Below are 10193 nucleotides of genomic sequence, written 5' to 3' on the forward strand. Positions count from 1 at the left end.
CCATCCCGGTGCAGCTTGGAAAGAAACACATGTCACTAAGGACGTTTGATGGGCTTCCCCTGGTGGCTCGTGGTAAGCAATCCATCTGCAATGCAGGAGCTACAGGTGATGTGGGTTCAATCCCAGGGTCAGGGAGACCCCCTGGATGGCAGCCCACTCCAGTATTCTTGCCTAGAGGATCCCACAGACAGAGGAGCCTCGCAGGCTACAGTCCATGGGGTTGCAATGAGTCGGACATGAAGAAGTAACTTTGCATGCATGCAAGGACATCTGATATTAGATAGCGGCCTATGTAATCCATTCATGTCCTCTCTAGGAAAGGATAAAGGGATAGCATGCATAGATGGAGTATTTTAAACCATGCTAAGCTGTTCGGGAAGAGAGAAAGCCTAGAGTGATTTTATACTGGAGAATACGACACCCTGTCCTAGCTCACACCCTCTTGAAGGTTTGTGATCAGTCCCAGTATTATCCACTTGTGTCTGAAGAGCAAAGTGAGGCTCAACATGTAACACTGTTACAGAAACAACAACAACAAAAAGAACAACAAGAAAGAAAACAAACTCCTACACTGAGTGACTGGAACTCATCAGTTTGAGGCTAAGTTGGATATTTCTCTCTATTCTACATGGCCTTGCCAATACGCTGATAAATATAATTCAATCAGCAGTCCATGATAAGTTTTATTAAAATGTCAAGAGGCTTACCAGTCAGAATGAAAATGCAGGATGAAAAACATGTTTGTGGATTTTACTAAACCCTACACTGTCAGAATATAATTCCTACTGTTCAACAAATCCAGGCTCACTCATCTCTTATTCTATTGTGCTAAGAACACAAAGTGATAGGAGAAATCATGTTTTTCTTTTTCTCTGCTCAAGCTTTGAGCTTAAAACTGGACATAGCGTGCAGCTTTTCATTCCAAAGCCAGGCAATTTGATAGCTACCACACAGATGCACTTTGCCACATCTAAAGTCTTATCCCCCAAGTTCAGAACAACTGCCCACTTTCTACACTAAAAGTTTATCTGCTTATTTTTCTTTTTCTGCAAAACCCACAAATCATAATAAACACATTTTTAGCAGAACCACAATAACTCATCTCTGATTTTTAGAAAAATAAAAGTAAGGCCAAACAGATAGAAACGTGTTCTTCCATTATCCCTATTTATCCAACACCGAGGCTTTCAGGAGGGGAAAGTTGGCATTATCAGAAGCCTCAAAGGCACACCAGTGGCCAGGATGTATATCAAGGAAAAAAATGAAATCTTTCTTGAACAAGAGATTATCAAATTACAGACCTGTCACCAGCGCTTCCCGGGAAGGGTCAGCACCTTCCCTCATTCCCAACGAAGACCGCGGGGCTGGCAGATGGATACCACAGTTAACTAAGCAGCTGGTCAATAACAGAACCGGCAGAGGACAAAGGTTGTTTTGAAGACAATGAAAGTGCTTTGTAATACACTTCATTTTTTGGCCTATTCAACAGCTCGATGGGTCTTGCTTTCTTTTTTTTTTTTTTTCTTCCTTTTCCATTTTCTTTCACTACATGAAGCTGGTGGTGATTCTCAACTCCAGTTTAAAAGAAGAGGCGAGCTAACACCAGCTAATGATGTCCATATGGGGTGCGACTTGTTATGAATAAAGAATAGAAAAGGGAGGGGGAGGGAAGCCAACTGATGCATCAGCCTCCTGCAGATGATGAAGGGGCCCCAAATCAATTGTCATTAACTAATTACCCTTCTCCTTTTGTCAGGATAAATTGGTTCATCCAACGTGTTTCCAAGTCTGTCAGGTGAATTGCATTAAAAAGGATAAACAGCACTCTTTTCTGTACACTCTGTTGAAAATCTTAACAGCTTAATTTTCGTTCTGCTGATGAGAGAGGCAGAGCTGGGTAGTAATTAAGGGCTAGGTCTGGGACTGCTCAGATTTGAAGTTTCCTTTATCCCGTCCGTTCTAGTGCTGGGGCTTTGAGCAAGTTCCTTACCCTCTCTGTCTCCGTTTCCTCACCAGCAAAACAAGGATAACCATCTAGCTGGTCTGAAAACTAAATGTATATACTGTATACATATATATAATATATACATGCATATTAAATAAAATTAAAAATTCATGCTTGGCATGGCGATGGCACATGTTAAGATAGTAAGAAGTGAAAGTGAAAGTTAGTCCCACAGTCATGTCCGACTGTTTGCGATCCCATGGACTGTATTCTGCCAGGCTCCTCTGTCCATGGACTCTCCAGGCAAGAGTGTTGGAATGGGTTGCCATTTCCTTCTCCAAGATAGTAAACACATGACAATATACTTTTCAATTTTTTTTTCCTTTTTTTACCCAGTGACATGGGGGCATCATATATACATACAGACTGTATCTTTTCAATGTAAAATATCCTGATTCTCCCAAACACTCATTTAATCAGTGATATCAATAATTCTAGTGCATTACCTCTGCAAAGTCCTTTAGGGTTACAAAGCACTTTCTGATCCAATGGCATTCTGAATTGTTACAAAAGTCTACAAGGGAAATCAGATAGAATTTTTATTCTAGAGAGGGTTAACTGAAGCTGAGAGAGAGCACATAACCTGTCAATGTACTCAGTCCAGTAAATCAGCTAAAACATTCAGACTCTGTACAAATCAGATTCTGTAAATCTTTGCCTTGCCACTTCTTAGCTGTGTGATAACGGGCAACTTGTTTAACTTCTCTGAGCTTCAAACGCCTCATCTGCAAAACAATCCATTTCTATGTCATATGGCCGTGCTCGCATGCTGGGTCACTGGGTCATTCAGTCGTGCCTGACACTTTGCAACTCCACAGAGTTAGCCTGCCAGGCTACTCTGTCCATGGGATTTTTCAGGCAAGAATAGTGGAGTGGGTTGCCATTTCCTTCTCCAGGAGATTTTTTCTGCTGCATTGCAGGGAGATTCTTTACCATCTGATTCACCAGAGAAGCCCGTTATATGGTTGTAGTAATAAAGAAAACAAAGCACATTGGTACTTAGTAAGAATTCAGTGAATTTTAGTTGCTACATGCTTATTATTATTGTTCTTATTATCCATATTAATTAGGTAAGGCGCTTAATAGAGGCACTATTTAAAAAAATTTATCACCAAGAAACCTACTCTTTTTCCACCATATTATCTTACTCCTCTTCCACCTTTTCTTCCTCTTCTTCCTTTTCAGGCACATATCACAAGCAATTAGCAACTAGAATTAGTTGCTGTTAATTCTAGACTAATACAATTAGTCTAGAATATATGAGCAAAAATCCTCTTGTTATGGATGGACATGTTGACATTTTGGTCTACGCTATTCAGTCTGTTGTGACTCAGTTCTTTTGAACATGACTCCATACAGTTTATGCCGACAAAGTGAAGTTTTTCCATCTGCAAAGTAAGACTTAGACTCCTGACCAGTAACCACTACCCCCTGATATGCCATCTCTCTGTTAGGTAAAAGGAATCTAACACTTACTGAACATCATTCATCCAACAGATATTTTTTGAAAGGCCACTATGGTCTAAAATTTGGATTAGGAGAAGTAAAATGGTAAACAGAATATGTTTGATACATGTAAGATGGACCCTGTAATTGGTGGGGAGACAGGACTAGTCATATAAGTAACTGATCACACATGGTAAGCCCTAAGGGAAAGGTGGTCTGGTGTCATGTGAACACTCAGCCTCATATGGGCCCCCAGGGAGGGTTCTGAGGATGTATCATTTGAGTGGGCTCTGAGTTTGAGTAAACTCTGGGAGTTGGTGATGGACAGGGAGGCCTTGCGTGCTGCGATTCATGGGGTCACAAAGATTCGGACATGACTGAGCCATTGAACTGAACTGAACTGACCGATGAGTAGGAGTTAAGCAGGAGCATTGCAAAGGCCAGTGACTCAAGGGACTCGGAGCATTTAAGGAATGGATAAGGGTTTGGCAAGAGTGTAGCATCTAAGCTCCCTCCTCTGTTGGCCATAATAAGACTTTGGTACTTATCCTAAGAGCAACAGGGCTCTGATGGAAATTGTAAGGATGGGAAGACGGAGGGTGGAGGAACCGAGTAAGATCTGCATTTCGAAACATTCACTCTGGTGGAAAGCAGAGTAAGTGTGGGGAGACAAATGAAGACAGTCCTGCTGTGTGCGATCATTTCACAAATCCTCACAATGTTGTAAGGTCATTTTTATGATTCCACTTTTATGAAGGAGGAGCCCACACTTCACAGGCATTCATTCACTTCACTAGGTGCTAGAGAAGAGCTTCCCTGATGGTTCAGATGGTAAAAAATCTGCCTGTAAGGCAGGAGATCCAGGTTTGATCCCTGGGCTGGGAAGATCCCCTGCAGAAGGAAATAGCAACCCACTCCAGTTTTCTTGCCTGGAGAATTCCATGGAATAGAGGAGCCTGGCGGGCTACAGTCCATAGTGTTGCAAAGGGTTGGACATGACTGGGTGGCTAACACATACAATTAGGTGCTAGAACTGGTCCTGGCCACTGGAAGAGTGGGATATTGGAGATGGAGAGACCCGGGTTCAAATCCTGCCTTAAAGTTGCAGGTTCTCTGTCCTCATTAGCTCACATGTGAAAAAGTAGCAGAAAGGGACAGAGGCAGTCCCAAGTCTTTTGTGTGGCACATCCCCACACATTTGCATACACATGTGCATCCACGCGAACAAGGAGGTCCGTTTTTAATAAAAATATATAAAATGGAGGTGGCTGGAGTGAATCTATTCACCTCTGCGCATGAGCAAGAGGATGGCGCGGGGCAGCCCCCTCCCACGGCTGCTGTGGATGAACTCAACTCGCTTCCCCAGCACCCCTGTCTGTGCTCCTCTCCTGGAAGTTCAGCCTCTGTGCCCTTACGCAAGCTGAACCCTCTGCCTTTTCAGGCCCTTTCAAGCCCTCTCCATCGCCACATACCTGCCATCAAGCCATCAAGCAGGCAAACATCTCTCCTGTCTTTTGTCACCATCTCAATATCCTCATTGCCCTAGAAATGCTTTGGAACCTGTCTTCAGCTCCAGCCACCGAGTGAAGCCTGCCCTCCTCCGCCCAGCTCAGACCTTCTCTCTGCACACCTTCCTGGGTGAACTCTCCTCCCCGTGGTCTCTGAGCTCCTTGAAAGCAGGGGCTTTCCTCTCTGGATCTCTACCCCAGCCAGTGTTTAAGAAAAAAAAAAAAAAAAAAAAGATGAATGCAAGGGGGGCCAGGCAGAGAGAAAGAAGAGGGAGGAGGAGGAAAGTTCTTAAAGTGGAGCTTATGAGATCAGACTGACCTGACACCACACCAGGTCCTACAGCAAAAACTGAATCACATGTTAGCCAGTCCTGACTGCAGTGAAGAAGAACCAAAGAACAAAGAGTTACTGTTGCGTGATGACCAGGTCGTTCTGTCTGGTGAGGAGGGAAGAAATATTCATGTGACAGAGATGCATCTGCTTTGCTCAGGGAGGGAAGGAAAAGTAAGTCATTCCTGGTGGCAGCCTGACATGTCTCATCCTTTCCTGCAGAAATAACATTGTCCTTGAGGAGCACCTGTCCATGGCCAAGAAGGCCTGGGGGGAAAGTGCTGTGGGCCCTGTGCTTGTCAGAATTTTATCCTTGGTTTGGGGTCTCAGTGACCGGCTAGGACTAGGGTTGGCTACAAAAATGACAGATTTGGAAGGTTCTGAGACACCATTTAGTTACAAATACCCATTGTGTACGAGATCAAGGAAAACCAGAGAGCTGAAATGCTCAAGGTCATGCTACCCGGGGTAAGAGGTGAGGATTTATCCTCTCTACCCCCACGTGCTTTTCTCTGCAACATAGAAGGGACACAAGCTCATTCTTCATGCATTTCTGACATATTTTACACTAAGAAACCTAAAACTATTTAATCAACGTTGGTTGAAAACAGATAATCAACAAGGACCTACTGTATAGCACAGGGAACTCTCTACTCGATACTCCATAATGACCTATATGGGAAAAGAAGCTGACAAAGAATAGATATATGTCTATGTATAAGTAAATCACTTTGCTATATACCTGAAACTAATGCAACACTGTAAATCAAATATACTTCAGTATAAAATTTTAAAAATGCAGGAACACACATTGATTTTATGGCTCTTTGTGGGGTATGGGATTGCAGAGGCAGCTTGGTACAAAAGCAAGTAATACAAGCTTTGGAGTCATATAGACTTTGGCGTTACAGTCCTGGCTTTGCTGCTGTCCCAACTTACTAGAGCCTTGATATCCTTTAAGAGCTCTATCTCCTCCCCGAAAGGGAGGTTATCAAATTGGACCTCCCTTGGGATTGATCAAATTGAAGAGACTTCTAAGGGACAAAGCAAGACTTGGAGTCTCCAGGGCTGGAGTCTAGAGCAGGGAATGCTCCCAGGAGAGAACACAGGAGAAGCCAGCTGGTAAGAAACCTGCCGACGAGCGAATAGCAACCCCCTGAGTGCCCTACCATCAAGACACCCGAACCTACCATCAAGAGCCTGAACCAGTCGGGCGAGAGCCAATTCCATCTGAGCAGGCAAGGTCCACCTGCTCTGGAGGAGACAGCGAAGTCGGGTGTCTAGAAGGGGTGCCTGGGTACTTAATTCAGAGCAGCTGAATTATCAAGATTTGAGGTACATCTAGACAATCAACAGAATGTTGTATGCAAATAATTTGCTAAGAATAAATTTTAGATTAAAAAGGACATAGAATTTAGTATGGTACAATTTTACTTTTCACATAGGTCTAAAGAATTATAACTTTATGTTGTTAAAATATATATGATCATCTGATTTTCTTGATTCCTTTTTTCTTTTAAAGCATGTAACCAGATGATTTTATTTATTTTTGGGGGGATAGTGATTTCTTTTAGTTATTTTTTTTTTTCTGTCATTTCTATTTCTCTTTTATGTTCAGCATTTCAAATATGACTTGTATTTAAAGATTTTTAAATAACCAAGACTATAACTGTGGATTTTTTGGCATGATGTTAATATTATACAATGAAATGTATAAAGTGTTGTCAATGTAATTATTGACACTATAATATACTTACAAATAAAAGTACGGTGTTGGTCATAAAAGTAACAAATTTTAGTGGGTATGAATGTATTTCCACAAACTCAAGTCTACAGAAAAATGTCACATCACTTAATCTTTTTAATCAAAGTAAACCAGCTTTGAATATTATTTTAAGTACAACTTTGGTCTTTCAAAGCTGATAGAACATCCAATCTCAGTAAATACTAGAATTTATTGTCCTCAGGGCTTGCGAAGTTCCCAGCACCCTTCTGCAGAGGACAGCCTTTGAGGAGAGCCCTCAGGAGTTCAGGCCAACCAGCCGTGCTTAAGCAAGGCAGTTGCCTAGGGCTCATAACATTTCGGATTTAAGCAAATCCACTTCTGTATTGTGTTGGGGCACCTGGGCCTTTGCTAAGGCTGGAAGACGTGGTAGTGTCATTCCAAGTACCTTGTCTCCTAGTCTTGGCAAAGGTTCTGCTGCCTTCAGTGTGGGCTGTTCCCGTAGAAAGGGTTTCTGCAGTTACCCAGGACTTGCAGACTGAGACCTCTCTGACCTTCCTCCATGGCCTTCCAGAACCCGCTCTTGTCTCTGCGTAATTCTGTCTCTGCCTCTCCCTTTCCTTTTACTCCAGTGACAACTCTGAAAGGCCTTTGACTCTTGCTCTGTCTTTAACAATGACTGTAATCACCTTAAAGAATTGGCTTTTATAAAAGCCAGGAACAACAGTTTCCTCTGGGGCTAGGGCACAAAAAAGCTTAGGCTCCTCTTTAGAATGGGGACAGGAGCAGAGTAAGACAATCTCTCTGAAGCCCCATTCTTTCCATTCATTTTCCATTCAGAGGGAACAAAGAACAATAAATATCTCAGTAAATTATCTTGACACAATGAAGCACCAACGGTTAGAATGGTTTAATTATTTTTAACTTGTGGTAAAATATACACAACATAAATTTGACCATCTTATCTATTTTCAAGTGTACAGTTCAGTACAGCTAAGTCTATTTATGGTGCTGTCCCATCCATCTCCAGAACTCTTTCACCTTGCAAAATGGAAACTCCCCATTCATTAAGCAGCTCCTCATTTTCCCCTTCCCCAGGCTCTGGCTGGGTACCATTCCACTTTCCAGTTCTATAACGACAACTACTCTAAGTATCTCATATAAATGGAATCACAGAGTATTTTTGTGTATGGGTGTGAATGGTTTATTTTATCTGGCATGATGTCTTTAAGGGTCACTCATGTGGTAGCTTGTGTCAGAATTTCTGTCCCTTTTAAGTGGAATAATATTCCATTTACTTCCCTGGTGGCTCAGATAGTAAAGAATCTTCCTGAAAGGCAGGAGACCTGGGTTTTATCCTTGGGCAGGGAAGACCCGCTGGAGAAGGGAACGGCTACCCACTCCAGTATTCTTGCCTGGAGAATCCCCATGGACAGAGGAGCCCGGCAGGCCACAGTCCATGGGGTCGCAAAGAATCGGACACAACTGAGGGACTGACACACCCAATGTTCACTATTCCACTGTAGGCATACACTGCATTTTCCTTGTCCATTCATCCATCAGTGGGCACTTGAGTTGTTTCCACCTTTTGGTTGTTACAAATAATGCTGTGAACATGGGTGTGCTGAATGATATAATTTTAACACTTAAAGGAGAGTCAATTGAGGGGCATTTTTATCATAACTCAATTTTGGACACTGGCTGGTGTGAGTTCAGGTCCTCTGTGAAGCCCTGTGGGTGTGGATTACAGGCGCATAACAGGACAAGTGGTGGAGAGTATCCATCACCTTCCAGGCCTGGGGGTGTAGACCAGATCACCCGCCTCCCAGGAGTGCTGTGAAGTCAAGGGAATTGAGTGAAGAAAAGCACAAGGCGCATGGTGGGTGCAGCATACACTTGAAGTCCCCTTCCCTTCCCTTGAACTTACCTCGCTCTGAGGGTGGATGGCTGGGGCGCACGCAGGACCTAGGGATGCTAACAGCACATCGAGTATTCTGAAAGTGATTAGACTGTAGATTCTGCCTTCTGCATAGTCAAAACATTTAAAATATCATTAAACCTCTGCGTTCCCAGCTCTGTGGGTTCCTGTAACCTACAGCTCACAAAATTTCTGTGTCTGCAGGGGTTCATAGTATACTCCAGGCTCGGCTCAGCGCTGCCTGCGCCTGTTTCCACGAAGCGATTATAAGGACAAGTACAGCGTGGCTCGCCTCTTATTTTCAGATGACAATTTTGTGTGATATTTATCTCTCCCCTTGATTATGTACTTTTGTTCCCTGTGATCATTTTTCATGGGGATGGAGGGACTCTGTTAGAGTTCTGTAATCTAGTTTATTTAGAGTTTTGATGTTTAGATTTTTTTTTTCCTACAGGCACTGAGTGTAGCAGAAAAGAAAAAGCTCCCATGCAGCAAGGGGCAAAGAGGAGAGAAGAGAAAGAAAGGGCATTTGTGAGTAGCTGCCACTGCTGGAGCACATCCTGTGTTCTAGATACTGGGCTGGGTGCTTTTCCTCCATGATATCTTAATCTGTCAGGTTAAATGATGTGACCAAGTATTAGATAACACTTAGGGAGTGCTCCTGCCAGGACTGAAACTCAGTCCTGATAAGTCCCCGAGTCTGGGTTTAGGTCAGAGCACAAGGTTTATGCAGTCACCAAAAGCCAGATACTATCCCGAACCAGAAATAGAGAGGTGGGAACTCTGGTGCCTGGAGTTTGCATTTCAAGTAAGACTCTGCTTCTTGCTTAGCTATGACTTTATCTCCAGGGATTCCCGGTGGCTCAGATGGTAAAGCATCTGCCTGCAAAGCAGGAGACCTGGGTTCAATCCCTAGGTTGGGAAGATCCGTTGGAGAAGAGAATGGCAACCCACTGCAGTATTCCTGCCTGGAGAATTCCATGGACAGAGGAGCCTGGCTGTCTACAGTCCATGGGGTCACAAAGAGTCAGATATGACTGAGTGGTTAACATTTTCACTTTCCACTTTTATCTCCAGGCAGAAATGACTTCCTATGTGCTGAGTAAAGTGTGCTGAGAACTTAAAGGATGCACTCACATCATTTAAACTCATTGGAAAACTTTATATGGACCTGGAGAATCTAGGGCATTCTAGGAGGAGAGAATTAGTTGTTTGATCAAAAACACAGAATGGGATGTTTGAGACTAAAGGTATGAAGGTGG

The 10193-nt window shown here is 43.1% G+C and overlaps 1 non-coding gene across 1 annotated transcript; it reads left to right on the top strand.

Moving 5' to 3' along the window:
- Positions 1–9783: 9783 nt before the first annotated feature.
- Positions 9784–9856, top strand: TRNAC-GCA (transfer RNA cysteine (anticodon GCA)). The gene has a single exon. It is a non-coding gene; the product is annotated as a tRNA-Cys (tRNA).
- The last annotated feature ends 337 nt before the right edge of the window (positions 9857–10193 follow it).

Source organism: Dama dama, chromosome 2, assembly GCF_033118175.1.
Source record: "Dama dama isolate Ldn47 chromosome 2, ASM3311817v1, whole genome shotgun sequence".
In the NCBI taxonomy this organism is placed as follows: Eukaryota; Metazoa; Chordata; class Mammalia; order Artiodactyla; family Cervidae; genus Dama; species Dama dama.